This window comes from Puma concolor, chromosome C2 (assembly GCF_028749965.1).
Source record: "Puma concolor isolate L17-30 chromosome C2, mPumCon1.1.hap2, whole genome shotgun sequence".
NCBI lineage: Eukaryota > Metazoa > Chordata > Mammalia > Carnivora > Felidae > Puma > Puma concolor.
The window spans coordinates 78,811,717-78,835,423 of NC_141675.1; the positions used below are offsets into that span (position 1 = coordinate 78,811,717).

At 49.4% G+C, this 23,707-nt stretch overlaps 1 protein-coding gene across 4 annotated transcripts in view; it reads left to right on the plus strand.

Moving 5' to 3' along the window:
* The first annotated feature begins 2,364 nt into the window (after window positions 1-2,364).
* The window catches only part of ST6GAL1 (ST6 beta-galactoside alpha-2,6-sialyltransferase 1), a 120,831-nt gene continuing 99,488 nt past the window's right edge, over window positions 2,365-23,707 (plus strand). For all 4 annotated transcript variants that reach the window (XM_086674950.1, XM_086674952.1, XM_086674951.1 and 1 more), the window contains exon 1: window positions 2,365-2,791. The gene's annotated coding sequence lies outside the window, so the exon portion shown is untranslated. The remainder of the gene's footprint in view (window positions 2,792-23,707) is intronic.

Here is a 23,707-nt window from a genome sequence, read left to right on the forward strand (position 1 = left end):
CATATGGAGTGGGAAGGGAGCTAAAAAAAAAAGTCTCTCCTCTGTTTCTTGTTCTTCATTCTTCTCTTTTTTTTTAACGTTTTATTTATTTTTGAGACAGGGAGAGACAGAGCATGAACGGGGGAGGGTCAGAGAGAGAGGGAGACACAGAATCTGAAACAGGCTCCAGGCTCTGAGCTGTCAGCACAGAGACCGACGCAGGGCTCGAACTCACGGACCATGAGATCATGACCTGAGCCGAAGTCGGCCACTTAACCGACTGAGCCACCCAGGTGCCCCATTCTTCTCTTTTCTTAAAGTTTGTTTTTTATTTATTTACTTACTTATTTACTTATTTATTTATTCATAGTAATCTCTCTACTCTCTACTTGTGGGGCTCGAACTTACCACCTCCAGATCAAGAGTGGCATACTCTTCTGATGGAGCCAGCCCGGCGTCTCCTCGTTCTTGAGTCTTAAGCAGTGTTGACATAAAAGTGATACTGAGGAAGGAAATGATTAAGGCTCTCCACGCATGTGGAAAAGCGTTCAAATTCCAGCTCTTTCATTTCCTCGGTGACTTCAATTTTCTTATTCATACGATAGGGTAAGGCCCCCACATATGGTATGAAAAGGAGAGGCAATATAATAAGCAAATTGCTTTTGCTCCCCAAATGGTAGGTATTATTTGCATGTCCTCTTTTTTCATTCCTGCTGTCATTGCCCCAGCTCCTATTATATCTCCACTGACGGCAGCTTGCAAACTGGTCTCTGTGCCCCACGCTCGCAGTCTCTGCTCCTGCCATCCACTTTCCAGGAAGCTGGCAGAAAGATCAGTGTAAAACACAAGGATGCATGCCACGCCCCTGGATGAAATCTTTCAAGAGCTTCCAATTTTCTCGGAATAAAGTCTAAAATCTCCAATATGGCATCCTCCCAGAAGTAGTCTCATGAGTTTGTCTTCTTTCACTCACTCACGTTACGGTTACCGTTAGGAGCACCTTTCAAATGCCAGACACTAAGCCAAAGGCTTCATACAGGTCATTTCACATAATCCTGAAGACAACACCATCATTAATATCTCCATGATACAGAAGAGGAAAGAGGCTCAAAAGAGGCTCGGAGAGGAGCGCCTGGGTGGCTCAGGTGGTTAAGCGTCAGACTTTGGCTCAGGTTATCATCTCGCTGTTCCTGGGTTCCAACAGAGCATGGCATGGCACTCTGCAATGACGGTGGGGAGCCTGCTTTGGACCCTCTGTCCCCTTCTCTCTCTGCCCCTCCCCTACTCTCTCAAAAATAAATAAACATTAAAAAAAAAAAGAGGCTCAGAGAGGCTGAGGGACCCAAACCCATACTCAGCTGGTTGGTGGTAGAGATCTGAATTCACTCTGTGCGGCACCTCCTGGAACTGGAGCTCCGTGGACCCAGCAGCGACGCTTCCTCAGCAGCCTAGCAAGAGGGGAAGGGAGGTAGCAATACCTGGAAGAAGGGTGTTGAGGGATGAGAGGAGGATGTGACCTCCCCTTTCCCAAGTTGAGTTGGTGGTGGGGAGTGGTCACCTCAATTTGGAGACAGACTTCTGTGTCAGGGCTTCAGGCGCTGGGAGTTCCCCACACTGTGTGTTCCCAGAGGGCCCAAATGACTTCCACTCCCCCTTTCCCTCCAAGTACATAGTCTCGTGCCAAGTGGGTGCTCAAAACTCAGTTGGGTGATGATTGTTGCCACCGGTGGTTCCATTCTCTCTATGGGAACTGGAGTGGTGGCCCAAGGCTGCTTCTGGCCCTCCTGTGGGGCGTTTTCTGTCTCAGCGCCCCCCCCCTCCCCCCCCCCCCCCCCCCGGGGCACCGGGGATGGTCGGTATACAGCGGTGACAGCTGCTCCACAGGCGGTGCACGCCTTCCCCTAGCAGCCCCAGTTCAGCCCCAGTGAAAGGAAGGAACTTCGCTCCCTTCAACACCGCACCTGAGGCCTCCCGTCCCGCCAGCCTGCAGGCAGCTTGGGGGCCACACTCTTGTATCTGCAGTGTTTGCGAGCACCTAGCACATGCGACGCCCGGTGTTGGGCAGGATCGGGTCAAACCCCGTGAAAGAGATTTTGCCGTTTTATATCCTACATAAGAAGCGTTCAGAGACGTTAAGTGACTTGCTCAGTCACATAGGCAGTCGGTAGCGGAGCCAGGATTTACAGTTCCCGCTCGTGAGGACGGAAAGCCTGTGAGTGTAGCATTCAACCCTCCGGGACCTGGGGCGTAGTGGGAGCCGGCATTTGGGGATCCCGGCCCTCCGCGTCGCCCCTCCCCTCGTTCCTCCTTCCGCCTTCCTCGGTGGCGGTGGCGGTGGGGGGTGGTGGAAGCGGGGTCCCCGCATCACGAGGTGCCCTAACCCGGCACCCCTAACCCGGAGGCCCGCCCGCGGGCGACCCCCGGAGGGCGAGGCCAGGGTGTCTGGGGCGCCGTGCGACCGGGGACCCACCCCGTCGGCCCGACTATTTGCATAACGGAGACCTTCGCTTCCCCCGCCCCTCCGCCGCGCTCTTCTTCCCTCCTTCGCCGTCCCCTCCACCCCTCAGCCCCAGTCCCCCGCTCCTCCCCAGCAGACCCTCCTGCCGGGACCTGGCGCCGGGCTCCCAGCTGCCGGGCTCCCCTGCGGCCGCGGCGCGCAGAGACGGGCGGCACCTGGGGGAGGGGAGTGCGGGGCCGGGCCGGGGAAGACATCTGGGGCACTGCCGGGCGCTAACAAAGGGAGCGGCTGCGGGCCGGCGAGGGCGCGGAGCGGGCGGAGGGGCCGCAGCCCCGGCGGCCGAGCGCGCAGCGAGTGAGTAGGGGTGCGCAGGGCGGCGGCGCGGCCCGGGGTCCGGGCGAAGGCGTGTGCGAAGGGGCACGGGAGGGGAGCGGGGCGGCGGGGCGCGCGGAGCCGGTGCCCAGCGCCGCCTCGGCAGTCTCGCCGGCCGGCTGGCCACCGTGGGGCCGGGGTGTCTCTGGCTTTCTCCCGGCCCGGGGACCGCCTTGGCTTTCCCCCGGGGCTCCGCGAGTCTGCGGACCCACAACAAACCCACGTGCGCTCGGCCCCCGGGAGCCCCGCTTCCCGCACCGCGCCACGGGTCAGGTGCGGGACGCCCCGCGCGCTCCGGGTTCCTGCGCATTCCCGCCGCTGGATTTAAGGACCGGGAAACTGAGGCCTGCGGCGGGGGTGGGGGCTCAGGCACCATAACAAACGCACGTGCGCTCTGCGCGGGGATCCCGGCGCCCGGCTGGCCGCGGAACGGCCGCCCTGCGGAACCGGGCCATTGTCTCAAGCCGCGGGGGAGGGAGAGGCGCTAGGGGCGCCGCTGGCCAGAGGAGGACGACAGACACATTGAAAAGGTACCACTTGGCCCTCAGGCCAAACTGCCAGTCTGCCAAAAGGGGAAAACAAAACACGAAAGCGGCTACAAAAAGCTTTGCCCCAGGCCGAGAGCCTGTCCCCGGCCGTGGTGCATTACTGGATGTGACCAGGGCAGCCCCTCACTTCCAGCGCACCGGGGTTGAATTAAGGGCCCTTGGGTCCCTCTCCAAAAAAAGACCTTGCCTAGTGCACCATTGTCCCTGCACTCAGGCGACTGCCCCTGCTGGGAGATGGCGAGCGCCTCCCCAGCCTGCAGAAACAATAGTCCAATTTAAACAGCGCCCAGCGCGGTCTTGGTCTTCTCAGCCCTTTGCTTGAGCTTTGCCTTGTAGGTCCTTGCGTCTGGCACTGGCCCCTTTTGGCTTGAGACTCGCTTTGCGTTTTTAGTTTTTACAGGCGAGGCCAGCCGAGGCCTCTTGTTCTGGGTAGGGACGCTCTTATCTTCAGTTAGGTCAGTTTGAGAGAAATTCCGAGGTCCAGATAAGAGGGCTCTTGTTTGTTTTGTTTTTGCTTTGCTTACATGTGCTCTGCTCACCTTGGCAGGTTTTGGTTCATCAGACCTGCTCGGGCAGCCGTGAAGTGGGTGGGTGGGTGCATTGGCCTGTTAGGGAATGGTGCTGGTGCAGAAGTAAGACCCTAAGGTTGCTGGAGTGGGGGGTGGGGGTTGGGGTGTGCAGGCATGGGTGTGCACCGCTGCTAGAGAGCTCTTGCTGAGCTCACTGGCCGCCAGTCCCTCTGGAGGTTAAACCTGTCCCTGGGGAGAACTGGAGGGCCTTCAGCTCCAAACCACTGTTACTGAGGATCTAAAGGGGATCTAGGGAACCCTCTTATTTTACAAGCGGGTAATGTTGGCCTGGAAAATGCCTTGCGGGAGTTTAAACCAGTGAAATGGGAAAGAGAATTTGAGTATGGGTCTCCCAATTCCCACACTGCCCCTGGCCTTGACAGCCCCCAAAGGCACAACCAGGTTAGTCTAAAAATCAGTGGCCTTAGAACAGAGTTAAACAAAGAAAGTAATTCAGATGGAAAGCTGCACCCTTCCATTATCTCTTTTAAGAGTTCTTATTCATTTGGGAAAAGATAGATTTAGTAATTCTTAACTCTTCTGCTAGCCTTTCATAAACTTTGGTATTTTTCTCTTCTCACTGTCCCTTTCCCCTCAATTTGGAATAGGGCCAGATATGGGGACTTAGATATTTGCCTCTCATCTCTGTGCCAGGAAGCCTTTGTTTGGGCCTAAGCATTAGGCTGTTGACATCAGACCCACAGGGAAGAAAGTGTCTCTTAGCAAGCTACTCCTGAGCCACTTGTGGGAGAACAAGGCATTGTTTTCATTGATTTTATTTAATTAAATTCTTTTTGAGAGTTCCACGGAAGTAGCTGCCTATTTTTGTATTTGGCAGAGGAAAAGTTGGAAAACCAAAAAAAAAAAAAAAAACCCCAAAAAAACAAAAAAACCCAAACAAACCAAAAAACCAAAACAAACAAAAAACCAAAAAAATAAAAATTTGAAAACCCAACAACAAATACTTGGAGTCCGGGTTTCCCCAAAGCTAATGTGCTGTTTTGTCCTGTCCCTGTTATCTCCTAGCTACACTTGTTTCTTTTCGTAGGGTTTCTAGAGCGTTTCATTTTTGTGGTAATTCCACTGGGCACTTGAGTATAGCTTTCTTATCGGGATGCTTGCCTTATAAGGAACCTTAGGCATCATCCGGCCAGACCCTTTTATTTTCCAGATGGGAAAACTGAGGCCCAGAGAGGAGAAATCACTTGCCTAAGGACATGCAGCAAGGTGTCTGCTTTTAATTTCTCTTTGTGCGTAAAAGGAAAACCGTTGCATCAAATGAGTTGTTGTTGGTACCCCAGAGTAAAGTCAAAGTTATGATGGTTGTTATAACGACACTCTTTAAGTCTGAGAATGAATTCCTTAAGGAATTAAATAGGTGTTGGTTATGGTACAGAGCCATGGATCCCTATGGTAGATATGGTGAGGAGTATTGCAGTTATCATTGGGGATCACTTTTCTGTAGTGTTTACTAAGTGGTTCAGTCCACCCTTGCCCTGGCCTCTTACATGTTCCCCTGCTATTGCTTGCTTCCCCAGTGGGGACCTGCTTTGAACGTAATCGTAAAGCAAAAGGCAGCAAGAAGCCAGAAGACAGAGACCCCACTTAGCTTTCTGAGTTATTAACCTCCTGGGCTCCAGTTCCTCACTTCCTTGGACAGTGAAAGTCCTTCCTGCCCAGTCTCTGCACAGGCTGTTCCAGGGGAGTGGAAGATGCTCAGGCTTTAGGATCAGAGGAGTTTGGGCCAGCTCTTCTGTGTCCTGTGTTCCTTGAGAATATGATTGTTTAATGTGAAGGGAAGGATGGGTATGTATATCCTGGCGTTGTTGTGGGTATCCAGCGATGTGACACATGCTTATGCCTGCTCAGACCTCTTGGCAGGCTCCGGTGCTCACCCGCTTTTTAAGTGGCAGAGGATGTTGGTGGGAGAATAACCCCATAGAGTAAGCCCTCTACTCAAATTAGGACACCCTACCTAGTTAACAAAGAGGGGTGAATGCCTGCCACATTGTAAAGGGGGCCTTTGGAGAGTTGTAAAGTTTGTGTGATTCTAAGGTAATTAAACCTAGTAAGAAACAAATAAAAAACAAAGCTGTGCAGTCTAAAGTGATGGCATTCATTCATTCTGTGTTACTGACAAACAGGCAGGCTAGGGCTGGGGTTTGGTGTTGACCTGGAGTTACAGAGAAGCCCTCCCACCCTTTTTTTTTACATGGATGCAGAACACATTTGGATCTCCCCTCAGAAGCTGTCTTCAGAGGGGCACCTGGGTGGCTCAGTTGGTTAAGCGTCCGACTCTTGATTTCGGCTCAGGTCATGATCTCAGGGTTCCTGGGATCAAGCCCTGTGTTGTGCTCTGTGTGCTGACAGTGCTGAGCCTGCTTGGGATTCTCTCTCTCCCTCTCTCTCTCCCCCTGCCCTGGTCATGCTCCCAGGCACATGCTCTTGTTCTCTCTCTCTCTCTCTCTCTCTCTCTCAAAAATAAATAAATACACTTAAAAAAAATCACTGCAATAAGAAATTGTCCTCAGGAACCCACAGAAAGTAGATCTAATTTATCTCAATATTGACTGGGGAGGGGGCATGGAGAGGGGTGTTCCCTTTTTCTCCGGGAATCAAACCAATGATGGTAAACGAGTGAGTGGCAGAGGAAGGCTTCAAAGAGAATGTAGCTCTCTAAAGTTGTGAGGATGTGGTTGCATTAAAAAAAATGACAGGAGGGGCGCCTGGGTGGTTCAGTCAGTTAAGCATCCAACTTTGGCTCAGGTCATGATCTTGCGGTTTGTGGTTCGAGCCCCGTGTTGGGCTCTGTGCTGACAGCTCAGAGCCTGGAGCCTGCTTCAGATTCTGTCTCTCTCTCTCTCTCTGCCCCTCCCCTGCTCCTGCGCTGTGTCTCTATTTCTCAAAAATAAATAAACGTTAAAAAATGACAGGAATAGTTCATTAATGAAATTCACAGTACCTTATGGGACATTAGAATACTGAGAATTTGCTCAGACCTGGTATCAGTGATTTATTCACTAAAAACTGAATTGGGGAAAAATACATTTTCTTGCTTGTGTGCGTGTGTACTGAAACTACATGATGGCATTCTGATTCCAGTAGATGTACTTTTTATAGTCTCTTCTGTAACAGTAACATAGTAAGCAATGCAGTTTCACCGCATTAAAATACTGGAGAGGTTTTCGAAATCATTACTAGCCTTCAGAATCAATTTCGTGATTTAAATTTTATTTATTGTTCTGATTATAAAAATCAAGTATGGCCACTGGGAACAATTTGGAAACTATAAAAAAGTATAGAGACACAGAAAAAGATTACGTTATTCAAAGGTAACCACTATTAACATTTGGCAGTTTTCCCTCTGGTCTTTTTTTTTTTTTTTTTCCAAATGGATGTATTTTCTTTAAATGGTTGAGAACATGCTGTATGTGCAGTCATCTCTTGCCTTTCTTGCTTAACCTTCTCAGATGTAGTTGACGTAGTTTAAGTCCACATTAAAGCTGTGTCTTTCATTCATCAACCATATCAGCTGCTCAGCACCTCCAAGGTCACATGGCCCATGGGATCTGGTCACTTCAGTGGTATTTCAGTGAGGGCCTAGAGAGGAAGGCGTCTCCAGCTTCCTCCCCCTCTCCCACCCTGCCTCAAGCATTCAAACTCCAGTCATTTTTGTTACTTTTTATTTTAGAAAAAGTTTAAAGTCTAAGGTGGAGGGGGAAGGGCACTGCATGTGACCTTGGGTTCTGGTACTATCCTTTGTCCTCCAGCAGCTTAAGCAGTTTCTGTAGATGTTAAATCATCAACTCAACGGTCATTTACTAATTCAGTCCTCACGTATTCGAGTGCCCACTCTAAACCAAAGATGTGTGAGAAGAGCTTAGCTTTAAAGAAGCTCATGGTCCGGTGGAGGGGACCAGGAAACAAGAGACTGGTACAGGGTGCTGTGGGACCACAGAGGAGGGGCAAGCACCCAAGACTGGAGCATCCATGAGTAAGGCTTCTGGGATGAAGGCCACTGTGGGATAGCCCAGGCACTTCTCATTTGCCCTATGGTAATTGACACTGTGAATAATGTGTTTGTGAATTAATCCCTGTCTACATTCCAAGATAGTTTGCATCGTGTAGAATCCTAAGGTTAAAATGACTGGGTTAGACTGTGAAGGATATGATCATTTGAAAAATTTCATAGATTTAGTCCCAATTACATAGAAAGTCCTAACGTACCAAAGTATTACATATTGTGGGAGCAGTAGGAGTTAAAAGCACATGTAATTCAGTATTTGATTTTTTTTTTTTTACTGAGGTATAATTGACATGCAACATTGCATTAGTTTTAGGTGTAGAACTTAGTGATTTGATATTTGTATATACTGTGAAATGATCACCACGATAGATCTAGTTAAAAGCCATCACCACGTGTAGTTAGAGACTTTTTTTTTCTTATGATGAAGGATTTGAATTCTTGCTCATCATTCATCACAGGTGGAGACCTGGACAAGCTAGTTAAGCTCTCTGAACTTCAATTTCCTTCTCTATAAAATGGGCTTAACAGCTCCAACTTTACCGGGACACTGTGAGGATTAAATGAAATCATAGCTAAACGGTCCACTGCAGTGACAGGTAAACAGGAAGCACTCAGTAAGCGATGGCTATTATTGCTATAATTGGGATTTTCACACCCTGCAGAAACTTTGGCCCTGATATTTTTTCTTAACATGACAGCAGGCCATTGTGTGGCTTTGTGTGCCGAGGGAAGCAGCAAGTTGATCACAATGGAACCACCTACCAGGTGACAAATTGATCACTTGCATGATGCAGTATAAAAAAAGTCTGATCTTGGGCAATTTCAAATGTACAAAAGTAGAAAGAATGGTGTAATGAACCCCTGTAAACAATCACTTATCTTCAACAATTATCACAACTCATAGCTGACGTATATCCCCACAGGCCACCCCAGATGACTTTGAAGCACATCCCAGACATCTTATCAGCATGATGCATATCTGAGTCGTGCTGCTCCTGGAGCCTGTCTCTGCTGTCACTGTTAGGGGACTGTGTGTGTGTGTGTGTGTGTGTGTGTGTGCGCGTGTGTGTGTGTGTGTGTGTGTGTGAGAGAGAGAGAGAGAGAGAGAGAGAGAGAGAGAGAGAGAGACAGGGGTTGGTGGGGAGACAACCCAAGAACTTAAGTTTTATCGCTCAAGTGAGGAGGCCCCACTGCATGCCAAACTGGCAGGATAGAAGGAGCACTGAATGTAGAGTCAGGAGACCTAATTTTGCAGAAGGTCCCCACCCTTTCCCAGTTGTATGCTTTTGGCAAGTGACTTCTGAATTTCTTTGAGCGCATTTGAAAGTTTGGCGAATATCGAATGAGGTAATCCATGCAGCAGCCCAAGCAGCTTGGTGCTGGGGTGGGGGTGGGGAGCTGAGTCAGACTTGAACCCAGCCTTCCCCTCCTGAGAGGCAGGGCTTCCATATGGAATTAAGGTCACAGACTGCCGGCCCCTCGGCCCAGGATGCACTCAGGGAGTGCTCCTGCCAGTCTCATTCTGAGGATGCGGAGGTCGCTCAGACGAACACCTGGCACCCACAGCACTCCGTGCCCGCCAATCTGTCCTTGTCCCTTGTCCCCTGTCACTTAGCCCGTCCCTCTGATTTATGGATGAGGGTCAGAAAGCCCAGAGAAGGTAGGGCCTGCCAGCCATGCCTGAGTGATAGGTCCTGCCTGAGACCCCTTCCCCTCCAGGTTTGATGACCTTGGTCTCTTCCATCTGGCTGTTCACCAAAGTAGGTATTTCTGACTCAACTGAAAGAATAAAGTTGATTTGATTTAGTAATTAAGTCAAAGCCTTCTTTTTTAATCCTCTGGGGGTTCCACGATGTCAGGGCCTGTACTATGACTTGTGGTCTCTGGCTTTTGCTAGCTGGCTGTGTGACCTTAGGCAAAAGGCATGCCACCATGGGTACCCTACCTCAAGGACCTGTGTCTTAGTCCCCCGGGCCCCTTCCAGCTCTGAGATGATCGATGACAAAGGGGGAAAGGTACACCTAAGGCCAGGTGGCTTCTTCATACAAGTAGTAAGTGAAATCTGTTTCCCTTTATGATATTCAGAGCAAAAAATTACCCCCCTCACCTTTTGCCATTTTCCCCAATCCCACTTCTCTCCAAAGTGACTACTGTTTGCACTTTTGTGGGTCTTTCTGCCCCTTTTGTATACATTGACTTGTGTATTCATGGTTCTACATAGATATGTTAAAAAAAGTTTTTTAAAGTTCATTTATTTTTGACAGACAGCATGAGCAGGGGAGGAGCAGAGAGAGAGGGAGACACAGAATCCGAAGCAGACTCCAGGCTCCGAGCTGTCAGCTCAGAGCCTGATGTGGGGCTTGAACCACAGACTGTGAGGTCATGACCTAAGCTGAAGTCGGACACTTAACTGACTGAGCCACCCAGGTGCCCCTTCACAGATACGTTTTTAAAACTCAGTAAATGGATCCCATAACAACTGCCACTTTACAAGACTGCCTTTTCCACCTGACTATATGTGTTAGAGATCTTTCCCTCTCCGTGCATGCAGATGCTTTTTTTGTAGTTGCATTACAGTCTATATTATGATGTTTGCTTAACTGTAAAAATTTTCCATAAAAATATATTTCTAAGTATATTTAGATCTTGGACATAAGGAACAATGGCTGTAAATGTCAGTGGTTAACTGGAGCCAGTCCATTAGGCTCTGGAAAGGGTGGCGAGGGACCAGGCACAGGGACGCTGAGGACCACACCCTGGAAAGCTGGAACGAAGGGCTCCTGGGGAATTACTAAGAGGCTGACTGTTTGGACAGGGTTATTTTTGGAGATAGCCTGCCGGCTTGGGTGCCCTTGGCTGCAAGTGCGAGGCACTGAGCTGCGTCATCACCTTCTCCTCCTCCTCGCACGTTCCCTGGCACTGTCAGGTTTGTTTCTGTTCCCAGGACCTGAGGGGACCCAGTGGGAGCCCTGGAACAGGGACGGAAGGGAGAGAGGGAAGAAGAGGAGTATTTGATCTCAGGCTTGGAGGAGGGAGTGCACCCGTGCCACTCTGCTCTGTCTGGTTGATCAGACCCATCTGGAGTGTTTTGTTTCCCTGGCTCTGATACAGATCATGGGAAAAGGAAGCAAATCCAGAGATGGGCTCCTGGGAAGACAGAAGTTTAGGACACCGTGTTGGAGGTGGGATAAGTGTGGGCATTGGACTTTCCAGCCTGCAGGGGATCGTAAGTGGCACCTGCTTCGTGTGGAAGAAGGATGGGAAGAGCACTGAGTGGCTGCTGTGGAGGGGAGAACCAGCACAGCTTGGAAGAAGAGCACAGGACGATGGGAGATAAGGAAGAACTTATTCGGCAGAACTTCTCGACCGTGGAACAAACTGTGTCACGGGGCCGCGAACTCCCCCGGGGGGAGCATTCAAGCCGACGTTGCGTGTGAACTTTGCAGTTTGGTTGTGGAGTGGTTGACCGAAGTGCCTGCTAAGGCCCCTTCCGGCCTTGGGAGCCTATGGGACAAGAGCCTGTGGGACCAGAAGCAGAAAGAGGCAAACTAGGACTGCAGGGTCAGGACAGGTTATGGAGGGCGTAACTGGAGCTTTGTAAAGGTGGAATAAAATGGAAGCCTTCAAAGGAGCCTGAAACATTGTTTCCCCTGGATCTTGGCAACCTTCCTCCTGTTCTGTCCTTGGCTTCAGCTCTACTTGACTTTTTATTCATAAATTATTTCCATAGTAATAAATATATCACATACACTTTAGATGACCAGGAAATCTGGCAACCAGAAAAGAACTACGTGTCCCAGGAGGATGATTCTAAATTTTTTTTTGATTATGGTCTTTCTAAATTTGCATCCATCTCCTGGTTTCCCTAGCCCAGTGCTGAGATGTCAGTCAACTTTAATTTTAGCAACACTGTACCCTTTGCAACTTCTTGAATGTCCTCCGATAGCGCCCGCCATATTTAATGCTTGTGCCTTTCTTTTCTGTGCTTTAAGAGGAGCCTCTTGGACCTAAGGGTTAGTTGCATCTTGGTGAGGGCAGCATGGCAAGCTTACCAGGTTCTGGGCTTTTGCTGTGCCCCTGGCCCTGATGAAGCACTATGTATGTTCTCTCATTCAGTCCTCATAGCGACACTGTGTCTTGGGGTCATTAGCTCCGTTTTGCAGATGAGAAAACTGAGCTTCAGAGAGGGGTAGAGACTCCCCCGAAGATTCACTGCTGCTGACTACTGAAGCTGGCCTGGGGCAAAGCTCTTTCTCTATGTTATGTTACAGGTTTATCCACTGCTAATCATTCCAAGTCCTTTGAGTCTGAGAAGGGCTTTGTCCTTAGTTTCACAGGGGGCTTGGCTCAATTTCTCCGTACAGGGGCTGATGGAAATTTTCTGTCATTCCCCTGAGAACATATGAAAGGAAGAATTCATGGGACATTCGTGTGTGGATAGCATTTGCTGCCATTCGTTTTGGTTACGAGTTGTTTGCGTCAAGCCTGGTTTGGGTTTTTTGGTTTTTGTTTTTTAATTTTTTTTTTTTAACGTTTATTTATCTTTGAGACAGAGAGAGACAGAGCATGAACGGGGGAGGGTCAGAGAGAGAGGGAGATACAGAATCCGAAACAGGCTCCAGCCTCTGAGCTGCCAGCACAGAGCCTGACGCGGGGCTCAAACTCACAGACCGTGAGATCATGACCTGAGCTGAAGTCGGACGCTTAACCGACTGAGCCACCCAGGCGCCCCTGGTTTTTGTTTTTTTGCTTGCCCTTTAAAGCTAGGATATCCACCTGACTCATTATCTGGTTATGACTAGGAACACACATACCGGTGGTGAGTATGGCCACAGATTAGTGGGTACTGCTGCTTGGCTACCTTAAATGCCTTTGGCTTGTAAATAGAACTCAGTATAGGCATTGCTATGGGCTTATCTTGCACCTGTGGTTTTAGGCTCTTAAACAGTTTCTTCTCTTGTAAAGTTTATTCAACGTTAATTGATTCATCAAGTATTTATTGAGGACCTATTATGTGCTAGTCATTGCGCTAGGCATTGGGAATATTTACACATGTTGTAGGTAATATATACACATATTCAGTGTAACTAGCAAGGCCTTGGGAGTTAGTGGCAGACAGACTTCTTGTGTCACCCTCTTCTTCTCAGAGTCTTTGCTTTGTTCATTCATTCAACAAACATCGAATGCCTGTTATAGCCGATGCACAGCGTGCATTTTAGACTAGACACCCAGATACTCCCATAGTTTTGTTCTTAGTTGGAGGTAGACACTTAGATGTTAATTACGATCTTGTGTGATAAACCTTATGAAGCCGGGAAGAAGGTGTAGTGAGTTTGGGAAAGCTTTCTGGAGCAGGTGATGCCTAAGCTGGGTTTTGGAGGGCAGTAGCTGTTAGCCTCCAGGGAAAGGGCATTTGCAGGAGAAGGGGCTGCAGGAGGAAAGGTGTGGGGTGAAGAATGGCCCGTTTGCATGTGCGGGAGAGCCACTAGGAGATTGGTGTTCCCGCAGAGGAGCACGACAAGGCAGGAGTGGGGATGAGGCTGGAACTGTCGCATGCATTATCTGTAATTTTCACAACTTCCCTCTGTGGCATATTCTGTTATCTCTGTTTAGTAGGTGAGGAAACAGAGGCTGAAGGAAGTTGGGTGACATGCTCACGGTCAGCCAGAGAGTGACTTAAGGTGCTTTTGTACTTAAATGTAGGCCTAATCAGCTCCCACAACGGTGCCTGCAGGGGCAGGTTGGGAAGGCCTGGCTTGCTGGCTAAGGGGCTTGTTCCTTCTCCATTGATCTTTCAAGGGTAATACCCTGTTGAATCTTCTTCCTTCTACCTGCATCATGTAGGTCTGTGTTGAAGGCCTCTTCTAAGGGTTGTTCTGGTTTTTGCCCTTCTTTTCATTCAGAGACTCAGTAGTCCAGAAATCTTCAAAGGAAACCTTTATGTGCCGAACTTTGTGGCAAGGGAGGTGAAGAACCTTCATGCCCTTTCTCACAAGTTCCAGGTTCACTTAGCAGCCTAAGCATTACCTGTGAATGTTTAGTCTGGAGAAACCCTTGGGTACTGGAGAGGGAGCAAAATCAATCTGGGCTGGAAGAATCTGGAACAGGTGGGTCTTGAGCTGTTCCTTTAAGAATGAGTATGATCAGGAAGGTGGATGACTCATAGATGACCTCTAAGATTATTCTGTCTCTCCCCATGAAAAAAGGGACACCTTTGTCCTATTCTTCCCATCTCCCAAGCTAATTAGTTTCTGGCTTGGGCTTGGCTCTTGGGTCGAAGGCAGTATCCATTCAAGCATTCAAATAAAGTTTATTGAAAAGTAATCAACGGAGAGCTCAGAGACAAGAATGAATTAAAAGGGGGCTGTTCCAGAGCTAAGGAAACATGAGGATGCAGACATCATTGTGGAAAAGTTAATAAAGGAACAAAGTAGTATACACGGAAAACTGAATTGTTAGAGAGGGAAGGCTGAAGGAGGATCACAGTACATGCTGAGAAAAACAATAAGGAAATTAATCAGACAAAAGTCAGAGCTCTAAAGGTCACACAGAGGCGATCCCTCAGAATAGTGACTGAGGCATCTGAGAGATACACGTCACTTCTGTTCACGTTCCATTGACCAAAACGTGGACATGCCTGGCTGCAAAGGAGGCTGGAAGAACGTCTCCAGCGGGGGAGCTGGACACCCTCTTAAAACTCAGGTCGGGGGGTGCTTGGCTGGCTCAGTCGGTAGAGCATGTGACTCTTGATCTCAGGGCTGTGTTCAAGCCCCATGTTGGATGTAGAGCCTACTTAAAAAAAAAAAAAAAAAAAAAAGAAAAGAAAAAAACCCAAAAACTCAGGAAGAGGAGGAAAATGGATATTGGGAGCAATTCGCCTATGCCACAGAGCAAAAGTCCTGTTGGCCTCAGGCTCGATCAGCAGCGAAGAAGAGAACATGGAGAAGAAGAAATATTTACAGGGTTCTGAGGGAAAGGCAGCATGACTGAAGACTTTTGCACTGACGTATATCACTTTACAAGGATAAGGCAGGTAGCCATTTTCATGCATGCTAGAATGAAGGGAATAGGGCCTACGTGAGCTCTTCTCGGGAAAACCTACCTGATCATGAGAAGGATGAATCAAAAGTGGGCTTAGGAAGGCATGGTTAAGGGTCATTTGGTGAGCTCTTAACCTACTCAAATAGAAGCTAAGCAAGAATGTGAGAAGTAACAAGAATGTAAGTGAAGAGGAAAGTGTATGTGCTAGCTTTCCCGCTCTCATACTGTCTAAAGAGAAAAAGTCATGGGTGGGACGCCTGGATGGCTTAGCTGGTTGAGCGGCTGACTCTTGATTTTGGCTCAGGTCATGATCCCAGGGTTGTGGGATTGAGCCCCTTGTCAGGCTCCAGGCTGAGAAGGTTGCAATTGTCCAGCCCTCCTCCCGCCCCCACCTCTCCCTCTCTGCCCCTCCCCACTCTCTCTCTCTCTCTCTCTCTCTCTCTAAAATAATAATAAAAAAGTCATGGTTCTAACCAGTCAACTCATTGTTTTCTTAAACTTGGAGGGATCTTTTTTGTTTGTTTGTTTATTTATTCTGAGAGAGAGAGAGCGAGAAGGGAGAGAAAGCGAGTGAGGGAGGCCACTTTGCGAGGGTGATGGAGAGAGAATCCCAAGCAGGCTTCTTGCTGTCAGCACAGAGCCGGACAGAGCACTCCAACCCCTGACCCTGAGATCATGACCTGAGCTGAAATCAAGGGTCAGACACGCAACCGACGGAGCCACCCAGGCGCCCCAAACTTGGAGGAATCTTTGGGGAAATAATATCTATTTGCGGGGAGAAACATTTATTAAAAGTCTGCCATTTAGGAAATTTTACTTTTCCGTGGAATGGAAAGAAAAGAAAATTTAAAAATAAAAAACAGCTACTTTATTAAGTAGTTCCACCCATCCTTGTTTCATGCCTTCTTTCATCCTCCACACGTCCATCTACATGTAAAGGTAGAGACAGGTGAAGAATGATATTAATCTTTTTTTTTTTTCTGGATGGAGGGATCTTGGGTGACTTTTAGCTCTTTATAATTTTGTGTTAGGCTATTAAGAGGTATTTTTTGTAAGTTTCTTATAAAATTTTTTTTTCTAATGTTTATTTTTAAGAGAGAGAGAGACAGAGTGAGAGCAGGGTAGGGACAGAGAGAGAGGGAGACACAGAATCCGAAGCAGGCTTCAGGCTCTGAGCTGTCAGCTGTCAGATCATGACCTGAGCCAAAGTCGGACACTCAACCAGTTGAGCCACCCAGGCGCCCCTTAAGTTTATTTATTTATTTTTGTCAGTGCAGAGCCAGGTGCAGGGCTCTATGTCATGAACCATGAGATCATGACCTGAGTCGAAATCGAGAGTCAGATGTGTAACCAACTAAGCCACCCAGGTACCCCTCAAAAAGGTATTGTTAGATGCTGATGCTCAGGGTGTGGAGAGCAGGTGGGAGACACAATAGGTGAATCAGACATTGTCTTTTCATGGGGAAGCTGGTGAGTCAGTTGCATGAATGCTGAACTCTGAGCAGAATGAGACACTGTAAACCGGATGACCCACGGGGCGGTGGGGCCCAGAGGACGAAGGGGAAGGTTTCACGAAGGAGACGGAGTTTGAACTGGACGGTGGAAGAATGACAAGCGTTCTGATGGGTCAAGGATGGGCGAAGGGCATGCCTAGCAGGGGCGGGGGCACAGGCTTGGAGGAGTGAAGGCAGGCCATGTCTGGGTAGCTGTGAGGCATTTGTGGTGGTTGGGGAACAAAGGATGGACGGAAGAGTAGCCGCTGTTCATGAAGCGTGCACGGCGTGCCATGTGCGACACACAGCATCTCCCGGTTTCCCAGCAACCCTATAGGATGGTTACAATTACCCCTACCGTACGGATGAGGAAACTGAGGTTGAGAGATTTATTGGCCGAAAGTTGCACAGTGCGAGACGGTGGCTTGGACCCCCCGTGCTGCCTGGGCTCCAGAGCCCACGATTTTTCCCACTGTGCTGGGATTTGTAGTGCACAGAAGACCCGAGTGGCCACCGTTGTGAGACATAAATTAGAAAAAGACAAGCAAATGGGAACAATATTTTGATAGGTCAAGACTCGCCAGGTAACTATACTTCATGTATTTGCATACATCTAGACTTATGAAATACAAATCTATCTCACAGGTAAAACAGGTAACGATAAAAGCCTAAACTGTGGTCCAGACTCTGCCATCTGGCGGCTGTGTAGCCTCAGGCTACCTAATCCATAAAAGGGGGTAATAAAATTGTGGGGCTGCCTATCCCCAGATTGGTCTTTATGTTCAGATTAGATCATAGATGTGAAAAGATGACAAAGTGTGAAAGAGCCACACAGAAGGGTTTGTTACTGCTGGCACACCCCTTGTCCATGTGAGAACGTACAGACGTCTGTTAGGGCACCCACAGGTGTTCATAAAAACTTCCCCCAGTCATGGCCGTGCTCCCTGCAGACTTGAAACAACTTGGTCAACAGGCGAGAAGCTGTGCTCTCCTGACTCAGACTACCGGCTGGGGACTCTGATGGGAGGTAGTGGAGAGGGGGGCAGGCCGGTCCTCTGTGTGGGTCTCTCCCACTGCCGGGTGAGGGGAGGCTCCTGCCTGCCTTCCTGCTTGCTGGCAAAGTCTGGGCCAGAGTGGAGTCGGGACAGCTGCGAACAGCTTGGTGAGTTACACAGGGCCCAGGAGGGTGTTCCAGGCACGCCAGGCTACCGGAAGGAGTGTTGGAGTGGCCAGGCGAGCAGGCCCCTGCCATGTCCGTCTGGTAGAGGCTTGTGGTCTGGAAAATGGACCGGAGGGACAGAGACGTCAGGGGCCTCTGGAGGGAGCAGTCTTTTCTTTTCGGGAGTGCTGATGAGGACAAGGCCTTGGGGAAATTGGTCTCTCACACTACCCACGAGGAAGTGCCTGAGCACCGACCTAGGGTGGCCTGAGGTGACTTACATCTGCCCCAGGAAGTGTTGCGGTTGTTCCGGGGTCTGGGGTGGGGCCTGGCTTGCCACTCACCGGGCATCCGAAAGCCCCGTCTTGTGTGTTGTGTGTGGGGGTGATGGGTGGTTTTAGAGAGAGCTAAGCTTCTCCTTACTGTTGAAGAAACCAGTTCCTTCCTTTTCCTACTGGTCTCTCTGCTGAGCCGAGACAGGCCTTTGAGCTCAGCATTAGCTCAGGATGGGCCCCTCAGACTGCTGGCACCCACATTTCATCTCGTATGCTGTCCTGTGTTCTGTGGAGTTAGCTGGGTTAGACAGTGGACCCCTGGATGGCAGCAGGCTGACTGGCTTCGTGGCACAGCCCCGGGCCCAGCCCAGAACCCAGCCCCTCCCCACGCTCACCGTCTGCCCTCTGAGACCAGGATACAGATGCGCTCAGCCACCAGTGAGCGTGAGCGGGTGGTCCCTAGGTCAGGTCACAGTGTGGAGCACAGTAGGAGATTCAGGAGCCCAGGGTGGGGAGCACTCCGGGCTCTGGTGGACCCTTCTGCTCCACTGGACGGTCCTTTCCCCCTCACTTCTGGCCTTCGACGTGAGACACAAGCCGCAAGATGAAACAGGGAATGTTCTCTCGGCTGACCTGTGGGAGACGAGCCCTGGCGGTGGGGAGGGGGAGTCAGGTTTAGGACCTCGCTCTTCTCTTATCCCTCGGAGAACCAGGGTCCCGGGAGTTTGTCCCAGGTGAGAGGGAGAGCAGGCAGTGAGGGAGCTCTGACAAAAGCAGCTGGGCTGGACCTCCATTTATCCAAACAGACTGTCCTCACAGCCTTTGTCAATGGGAGGATGCTGGCCCCGGGCCTGAGCTGGGGGTGGTTAATGACAGCGTTGGGAATAAATCCCCAGAAGATGCTTCCTGCCAGAGGGCTTGTGGCGGTTCCTTTTTTGCTCTAGACAATGAACATTTTATTCTGGCTTATAAATCAAGAGGAGAGGAAAGATCAGGTAGGCAGGAGACAGATGAAAGGCACCTCCCAGGGACATGCTTCTGCACTTGGGAAAGTCCTACCCTTGTCTCCCAGACAGTCCAGGTAATGCCCCGGGGTGGGGGGATGGGAGCATGCTGGAAGGCAACTCACTGGCTTCCCCATTACCGTCTGCAGTGTCACCTTTCTCAGAAAGCCCTTATCATACTGCGGGGAGAAAAAAAACCCGCATGTTTTGCAGGCAGATGGACGCGGGTTTAATTCCAGAAGTGCCACGTCTTCGTTGCGCAAACTTGAGAACTCAACTTCTCTGACCCTCAGTTTTGTTTTGTTTTTAAATTAAAAAAAATTTTTTTTTGTTTTGAGAGAGAGAGTGAGAGAGAGAGACAGTGCAAGCAGGAGAGGGGCAGAGAGAGAGGGAGACACAGAATCCGAAGCAGGCTCCAGGCTCCGAGCTGTCAGCACGGAATCCGATGTGGGGCTCGAACTCACAGACCGCGAGATCGTGACCTGAGTTTAACCGACTGAGCCACCCAGGTGCCCCTCTGACTCTCAGTTTCTCATCTGCAGTGGGTATTTAAAAAAATTTTTTTTAAATGTTTATTTATTTTTGAGAGAGAGAGAGAGACAGAGAGAGAGAGAGAGAGAGCACGTGCACCAGCGGGGGAGGAGCAGAGAGACACAATTCAAAACGGGTTCCAGGCTCTGAGCTGTCAGCACAGAGCCCGACTCAGGGCTTGAACTCACAAACCACAAGATCATGACCTGAGCCAAAGCCAGGTGCTCAACTGGCTGAGCCACCCAGGCACCCCTTATCTGCAGTGGGTATTAATCAGTGCTACCTCATAGCACGGGTGCGAGTCCTGTGTAGTGCTTAACCTAGCTCTGGCACACAATTAGTGATAAAAAATTGGTAGCTATTTAATGTGATAGTTATTTTCAGTTATTGGCCACCCGACGGTCCTGACACTTTGCTAGGCACTGTGGATATGAGGCTACGTGTGTTCCAGCCTCTCCCTGGAGGAGCTTCTGTCTAGGAGAAGAGGCGGGCATGTGGATTCAGGGCACAGATGAACGGGAGCAAGAGACAGGGAGGGGCGGGGTCAGAGAAGAAGAGGTGAGACCCCCGGGGAGCGGTTTGCCTGGGCACTTAGGGTGGAGTAGAAGGAAGTTCACAACCAAGAATTGGCGTTGTATCCATTGATAAGGGAGGTCAGGAGCTGATAGTAAGGGACACTGGGGGATGAGCAGGGGAGCTCACAGGGCTTCTGCCTTCCGCTGCATTCAAGTGCACACAGTTGAGGCTCAGGATGAAGTCTGCAGTCTTTTTCCAGCAGTTGGTGGACACGGACGGGGACCTAGCCAGGCTTGGCTCAGGGAGGGAGTGTTGAGATGGCTCTTATCGCTACAGAGATCTCTCCAGACTCAGGGCCAGGATCAAGGGGGGACCTTCCCAGAGGGAGAAGGACGGATCACCAGACGGGAATTGCAAATATGGAACCCCTAACATGCGGGCTCCGAGGGGGTGTGGGCTGGCGGGGGCTTCACAAAACTTTGGCAGAGAACTGTTGTTATCAAATCGGAACCCAGGGAGGTTGGGTGGGAGAGGTGACCTGTGAATTCCAGTGATCCCATGTGTAGTGCTAAATGTGACAAAAAAAGACCCACAGGACACCTCCTTAATATTTAAGGATACACGTTTGTGATTTTGGTCTTTTTGCAAATGACTTGAAAACGCTGTGACACATACAAATTGGGTGAATCATAGGATGACATAAAAGGAAAATTATATTTGCTACAAGGATAGTATATGCCACCTAGCTGGTGATAAAAATAAACACAGCAGCTTTCATTCACTGGACTCTTCCCACGTGTACTTTTACAGGTATGCGATACTTAACAGGTATCACATGGAACCCTCGTTAACTCCAGCTCATTCTCCCCAGCGTGCCTGCGCCCCTTCCCCTCCCCCCCCCCAGCTGAATGTGACACTGGAGAAGCAGACCACTGTCCTGACTGGTCCCTCTCTCATTCGTGACCATGATCCTTCAGTGGACTTGGGCGTTGTCAGGTCATCTTTCTCCGTTCCCTTCGTCGAGTGATTCTCAACTCTGGCTTCCATTAGCATTTCCTGGGGGAGATCATAAAAGGTATTGCTTTTATTTTCCTGGTTAATTCCACCCAGAAAGAATGAAATCCAAGTCTTTATGGAGATGACCTGGGCATCAGTATCCTTTTTAAAAGCTCTGTGGTTGGGGTCCCTGGGTGGCTCAGTCGGTGGAGCGACCGACTTCGGCTCAGGTCATGATCTCACAGTTTGTGAGTTGGAGTCCTGTGTCGGGCTCTGGGCTGACAGCTCAGAGCCTGGAATCTGTTTCGGATTCTGTGTCTCCCTCACTTTCTCTGCCCCTTCCCCACTCGTGCTCTGTCTCAGAAATAAATAAACATTAAAATTTTTTTTAAAAGCTCTGTTGTTGATTCCAATGGGCAGCCTTGGCTGAGAACCACTGCGATTCTCTAGGTGACTGTTCACAGCTTTTTCTCTGTCTTCAAACCTTTAACACCTCTTCTCCCATCCTTACTCTTAGTCAGAACCTCGGTTTCCACTTACCTGAGAAACTAATGGCAATCAGAGAACTTTCACACCTTCCCACCACCAAATTCTTCTTTCTGTCCGTTACCTTGGAGAATGACTTGTTTCTGCTCCTACATAAGACCAACCCCTCCACTGGTGTGCTGCATCCTGTTCCCTTTACTTAATTAAGGACATGACTCCAGCAATATTCCCTTCTCTTCCCAATGTTTCTCTCTTTCTGCTGGACCGTTCCCATCTGTCCACCCCATCTGTCTATCCCTGGCTGTTGTTCCTCCCACTGAAACCCACTCACGTGCATATTGCGCACGTGCTTCTTCCCTTAACCGCATCTACTCCTCCCGCTGCTGTCTCGTTTTTTGTTCCTTGAAGGAATCATCTGCGCTTGCTCCCTGTAGTTCCTCTGCTCTCATGATTTAAGCCCAGTCAAATCCATGTTTTGCCTCCATCACTCCACAAAAACCACACCTGTCAGGTTCACCAGTGACCTCCACATTGTCCATTCCAGTGGTCAAGTCTCAGCCCTTACCTTGATTTATCAGCAGCATTTGGTATGGTTGGTTATTCCATTTCCCTTAAAAAAGTACTTTCTCTGGGCTTCTGGAACATCACACCCTTTGGTTCTCCTCTTCTGTCACTGGCTTCTGCTCAGTCTCTTTTGTTGGCTCATCTTCACTTGTTCGCTTTGGAGCGTGTCAGGGAGCACCCCTTGGACTTGACTTCTTCTCTGTCTCCTTACTCCCTGGCGCTCTCCTACCATCCATATGTCAACGACCCTCTTTGTAGCTCCATCTCAGACCTTGACCCCCCAACACTGTTCTCCTGTCTTCAATCACCTATTCACCACATTTCCTGGGATGTCTAATAGACATCTCAATGATGACAAGTTCAAGACTGAACTTTTCCCTCCAACGCAGCCATCCCCACTTCAGGGGGTGACAGCTTCATCTTCCAGTTGCTAGGGTTTCAAACTGTGGAGTCACTCTTGATTCTGATTTTCTCATGCTGGATCCAGGCTATCAGCAAACCACGTCAGCTGCCCTTGCAAAGTAAATCAAGAAACCAACTCCTTGCTTGATCCACTAAATTCACCCTCGTCCAAGACCGATCAATCTCTAATTTAAAAAAAAAAATTTTTTTTTTTTTACATTTTATTTATTTTTGAGAAACAGTGAGACAAAGTGTGAGCGGGGGAGGGGCCGAGAGAGAAGGAGACACAGAATCTGAAGCAGGCTCCAGGCTCTGAGCAAGCAGCAGCACAGAGCCCGACGCGGGGCTTGAACCCACAAACTGTGAGATCATGACCTGAGCCGAAGTCGGACGCTCCACCGACTGAGCCACCCAGGCGCCCCGTCAATCTCTAATTATTCAAAGAGCTTCCCAACTGGGCCTCCTTCTTACATTTTTGCTCCTGTGGTCTCCTCCAAACGTCAACTAGAGTGATGATGTTAAAAGGCATCATGTCCTTTTCTGCTCAGAAACCAACAAGGGCTTCTCGTTTCACTCAGAGCCAGAGTTCTTAGAAGGGTCAACAGGGTTCTGCATGATCTGGTCCTCAGGTCCTCACAGACTTCAGCTCCTATACTTTTCTGCCCCTCCACTCTGTCTTACTTCATGTCCCTTAAACAGAAAGCCCCTTTTTTCCTCAGAGCCTTTGCACTGCTCTTCTGCTCAGTTGGAACACCCTTCCTTCACACACTGTCATTGAGTTCCCCTTCTTTTCCTTCAGGTTTCTAATTAGATGTCACCTTATTTGAAAGGCCACTCTGACCACCGTATATAAATGAATCTGGTACCAGCCTCCTCTCTCCTCCCCCCTGGTTCCCTCCCCTTTATCCTGCCTTGCTGTTCTTTAGTGGCACATATGGCCACCTGATTTCTTTACCGTGTCTCTTCTCACTAGGAAGTTGTTTCTACGAGGGCAGGGACTTTGTCTCTTTTGTCCATAAGTATTTTTCTAGGACCCAGAGCAATGCCTCAGGAATAATGGGCACAATACATAGGTGTTAGGTGAATTTAACTTCATCTTCACAACACCACTTCAAAATTCTTTGGAATAACCCACAATTTAGAGATGAGGAAATTGAGGCTCAGAGCGGTTAAGTCACATTTTCAAAGTAACAGAGCTTGCTAGCACAGAACTGGGACTCACGCTTTCTAAGTGACTGTGCCCTTAGACGCTCTCCCTGTTGAACCTGGCCTCCCCCCACCCCACAT